We start from the raw sequence: 5,769 nt of genomic DNA, 5'->3' as shown, positions 1-5,769 counted from the left end.
GACTATCCATTCCGGTTACCAAACTTTGGCTATGTTTTGACTATGTTTGTTTTCTATTTACTTTTATTATTATTAAACAAGTGTGATTTAATTGTACTTCTGTCTCGGTCTGATTCATGGTTTCTGACAGAGCGGAGAAAGAGAGACTGGTAAATATGTCATTTGCCGGCCCCTTCCTCCTTCCTTTTCTAAATTGGACACAGTGATCGATTGCTACTGATCACGCCTGTGTAAACTGAGCAGAGTAAACTGTGTGTTACTCTGCTTCAGTTTATGAAAGGACAGGAGCCGCTGTCTCCTGTCCATTCATCTTCAGTGCTGAGAAATAGACTGGGGAATCTATGTCCTCAGCCCCTTCCTCTGTCTCAAAGAGGAGATGTCAGGGGTCAGTTTAGACCCCTGTTATCTCACCAAAGCCCAACAGGGCTGATAAAAAAAAAAAATGCAATAAATATAAAAAAATGTAATTGTAAAAAAATTCAAAAAAATGTAATTGTAATAAAATATATAAAATAGAAAACTACTGAGACCACTCACCCCTGCCCTACCAACACTATCCACTGCCCCCCAAAATACATTTTGGTTTAAAAAAACAACAAATTAAATAGTAAAAAAATTAATATGCAAAAACAAAAAACACCATCCACTACCTTACTGACACTATCCACTGTCCTAATGACACTGTCCACTGCCAGATACCCCCCACCCCCTTCCCCAGAAGCACTGTGAAAAAAATATTGAAAAATTATTGAAAAAATAATAAACAACAAAATTGAACAAAAAAATTATAGATACAATAATAAAAACAAAAAACTACTGACATGGTCCACTGCTCTACTGACGCTGTCTACAACCCCCCACCCAATCATTGTGAAAACCAAAAAATACAAAAATGTATTGTAAAAAAAATAAAAATTGTAAAAAAATAACAATAAAAAACAATTCTGATACTGTCCGTTGCTCTACTGACACTTTTTTGGGTGAATGGGTAGGGATACATTGTATGTTGCATTAGAAGGGATGTGCTGCGCCTGTGCCCACTCCACCAGTCCAGTGTACCTCTGTTACCTCACTCCCAGTCAGGGGCAGACTGACAACTCATGGGGCCCCCAGGCAATAGAAGATTATGGGGCTCCCAGGCTTACAGGTGGCCGCCATGTCAGGAATAAGTAACAAACAAAACAACATACAGCGTACAGCAGTCAAAATGAGCACCACGCTCACATCAGAGTCCTCACTTACATCAAAGTCCCAACATTCTCCCTATACATCACAGTCCGCAGTCCTACCTTATGGCAGAGCTCCCCAGTGTATCACCTTCTATCATTGTCCCCTTACACACACATTTGCACCTTAGTGCTTGGTGTGGCTAGCAGCTGGCAGGAAAATGCCTTTAAATTAGAAAAAAAAATCCACTTGTTGCAGGCTCTGAACTGCGCAAGTGAATCTTAAAGCAAGCAGAATAGTGAACTACTGTGATTGGCCTCAGATCTGGCAATGGGACGTGTAAATAAAAGCCATGCTTGATGTGTGCCATGATATCTCCGCACAGGCACGTACCCTGACCTGCACTGCTGCCTGATCCAAGGACAGGGCTCAGCAGTTCACCATTCAGCTGCCTCCAAATGGCAACAAGTGGATTTTTCATGGGCACGGCATTGTTAGATCGACTGCTGTTTAGCGGCAGTAGGCACAAATGAAACACACAGTATACATACACACACACATTATACATATATACACATAGACACCAGTGGCGGCTGGTGCTTAAATTTTTTTTTGGGGGGGGGGGTGCAAACAAACTGAAAAAAAATCTCAATTGCAGCCTCACTGTGCCCATCAAACACATCCACTGTGCCCATAAAACACCACCACTGTGCCCATAAAGCGCAGCCACTATGCCCATAAATTGCCACCACTGTGCCCATCAAATTCAGCCACTGTGCCCATCAATTGCTACCACTGTGCCCATCATTTGCTGCCAGTGTACCCATCAATTGCTACCACTGTGCCCATCATTTGCTGCCAGTGTACCCATCAATTGCTGCTACTGTGTCCCATCAAATGCTGACAGTATGCCCATCAATTGCCGCTACTGTGTCCCATGAAATGTTGCCAGTGTGCCCATTAATTGCCAATACTGTGCCCCATCAAATGCTGCCAGTGTGTATCGCCCGGCACTTACCTGTATCACAGCGGGTCAATTGCGGTGTCCTGCACGTCTGCAATGTCTTCTTCTGACCTTTCTATCAGGCGTCCAATCACAGCTCCTGACGTTTAAGCCAATTAGGTGACAGGTAACAGACCTGAGCACCCGAGCACCTAATTGGCTGAGAGGTGATTTAGTGTTCGCAAAGCGAATTCCTTCGCTTTCCTAACACACAGCTGAGTGAACAGCGAACACTCAGCATGGCAATCTCCTGCTCTGAAATCAAATAAGCCGTGGGAGGGGAAGGGGATTGTACACTGTGTTCCCTTTGGCTGAGGAGGCAGTACAGAGGCCGGGCAGCTATAGCTTGCGATTTTGACAGCAAAATGATGACAGCAAGGGACATTTCAGGGACAGATGTAAAAATACACAGATTTTTACATACTGTCCCTGGTTTTAATGAGGCTGGCCACCCTGATGGGGCTCTCTAGTGGCATGGGGCCCTAGGTCCATACCCGAGTGCCCGAATGGTCAGTCCGCCCCTGCTCCCAGTAACAGGATGGGGTCCGGCTGAACCGAAGACCTTAGTTCTGGGAGGTAGAAGGGCTAACCACTAAAGCTACTGTGCTGCCAGAGCAGGACTGACTTGGCCAGGGGAACATAAATAAGTGTGCATCTTCTCTATCTCACATGTGTAGGAGCCATACAACCTAAAAAGATTGTCTTTTGACAAAACCTACACAATGCACTAATTACATGCAGTTAGTGTTCTGGTTGGAATTTGAACCAGGGTCCATAGTGCTACAAGGCAAGTGACTTTGCCAAGGGAATATAAAAATACATAGCTATGATTAGTTCAGCCGTAATTGGCAGGGCCACTCCCAATACGACCACTGGAAACAATTTCCTGCTCCTCTGCCTTTAACTAATCCCATAACATAATACTACATAACATGTTGTCTTGAATATCAATCTTTTTCCACTTGACAAAGAAAAGGCAGAAAGCAACACAAATAACCACTTCTGAAAAGGATTCTGAAAAGGGCTCACTCTCAAAAGAATTACACTGTACCGTAACCACTTCAGCCCTGGGAAGAATTTACCCCCTTCCTGACCAGAACACTATTTGTGATTCGGCACTGCGTCAATTTAACTGACAATTGCACGGTCGTGCGACGTTGCACCCAAACAAAATGTATTTCCTTTTTTCCCCCCCACAAATATATCTTTCTTTTTATGGTATTTGATCACCTCTGCGGTTTTTATTTTTTGCGCTGTAAATATCCCCCAAAAAATATATAAAAAAAACTAATTTCTTTCTCAGTTTAGGCTGATATGTATTTTTTGTTAAAAAAAATCGTAATGAGCGTTTATTGATTGGTTTGAACAAAAGTTATAACGTCTACAAAATAGGGGATAGTTTTATGCCATTTTTATTATATATATTTTTTTATTAGTAATGGTGGCGATTTGCGATTTTTATCGTGACTGCGACATTATGGCGGACACATCGGACACTATTTTGGGACCATTGTCATTTATACAGCGAACAGTGCTATAAAAATGCACTGATTACTGGGTAAATTACACTGGCAGGGAAGGGGTTAAACACTAGGGGGTGATCAATGCGTTAAGTGTGTCCTAGGGAATGATTCTGACTGTAGGGGGCTGGTCTCACTAGCACATGACAGAGATCACTGCTGACAGGGAGCAGTAGATTTGTCATGTTGCTAGGCAGAACAGGGAAATGCTTTGTTTCCATAGGCATCTCCCCATTCTGCCGCTCCGTGACACAATCACGAGCACCTGGCGGACATTGAGTCCGCGGGACCTGCGGTCACACTGATGGAGCATGCGAAGGGCGCGCGTCTCTGGTGGAGCATGTGCGCCTACTATGCCCCGATTTAAAGGGAACTTACAGGTACGTCCCTTTGCGCAGGCGTGCCATTCTGGTGATGTAAATAGTCATGCAGCGGTCGGAAAGCAGTTAACGCAGTGAAACAAAAGTTAACATAACTTAGAAAATTAAGCCCTAAATCCTTGAACTTTAATACCATCTACTGACAGAATTTACTATCCTCTGGCCAACCAAAACCAGGCCAGTTTCATCATCACTTATAATAAATAAAGAAACAGAATAAGTTTTCATATGCTTTAGTTATTGTTTAAAATGTTTTAGTGGAAATCAAGACATAACAATAATAAATACACAACCATGTGCAGTACATTGGAAAGAGGAAGCATCAAAACGTGCTGGAGTATATTTTCAGGATAAAGCTGCTCCGACCTCCAAAGCATCTGGAATATTTCAGAAAGAAGTTGAGTAACCATTCACCTCTGCGTCTACTCCTTGGCAATAGCAAAGAAATGTGTAAAGATGGGCACCAGTCACTTTCAGATGCAAGAAATTAGGTTCATTGACTGTCCCTCAACACTGCAGAGGAAGAGAAGGGGGTACAGGACACCCATAGACTAGGCAGACTTCAGATAAGGGGTCAAAAATAGTGATGCTCCTCACAAATAAAGGAGGACCTTGAGCCCAGGTTCATACTACTGCAATCACAGACATTGCATGTGAATCGCACCCCCAGTTGCAAGGCACTAGAAGTCCAGGAGAGATCCAAGAAAGCTGAACTATTAATTCAACTAAGGCTGACTACAGCTTAGAAAATATTCAATTTAAATACACTCTCCTGCTTATAGCAGGATGGCTACATTCTCCCCCAGGCCAAGGGAGACCACGTCCAAGTATGTGCAAATGATCACATGCCTAAGAGCATCTTGGCACCATATGGACAGAAATGGAGAAAAAAAAAACATGTTATACAATACGTGTGGCATTCCACACAAAAACAAGATATACCGTATTTATCGGCGTATATCGCGCACTTTTTTGCCCTGAAAGGGCAAAATCGTGGGTGCGCGATATATGCCGATACACGCTTTCCCGCGCCGAGTTTTGAATACTAGAAGAAGGAAAATCACCGCTCAAGGTGGGTCTGCTATAGGGTCATACACAGGTGTAGGATTCCAAGGGTGCTGGCAGTGCACTAGGCAAGCATTGGCGTAAAATGAAGGATGGATGGCCGCACTCCAAACCAAACAGGTTGTTTTTATTTAAACGAACAGCAAAAACATACCGGATCACAGCAACAGAAACCGGAGGATAACCGACGTTTCGCACTGACTTAGTGCTTATTCATGGCTGTTTTGAATACTGCGCCGACATATACCGAGCGCAGTACACTTGGGTATAGTCGGCCAGTCTCGGCTTCTTCCGTGCTCACATCCTGGACGTACAGGACGTGAGCGCGACAGTTGCCGAGCCTGCCCGAGTGTACTGCGCTCGGTATATGCTGGCGCAGTATTCAAAACTCGGCGCGGGGAGGACGCCGGACCCAACGAAGAGGACACCCGAAGCCGCAGACGGAAGCCGGATTCACCGATGGACGCCGCGCAAGACACCAAAACTGTAAGTACAAAAAACAATTTTTTTTCACAGGAATGGGGGCAACTTTAGGGGTGCGCGCTATACGCGGGAGCGCACTATACTATAGCGCCAACAACTTAGGTAACACTTTACATATTGTACCTTCACATTAATTCCTGCCCTCAAGGAG

Source organism: Rana temporaria, chromosome 10, assembly GCF_905171775.1.
Source record: "Rana temporaria chromosome 10, aRanTem1.1, whole genome shotgun sequence".
Lineage (NCBI taxonomy): Eukaryota > Metazoa > Chordata > Amphibia > Anura > Ranidae > Rana > Rana temporaria.
This window is presented reverse-complemented; position numbering follows the sequence as displayed.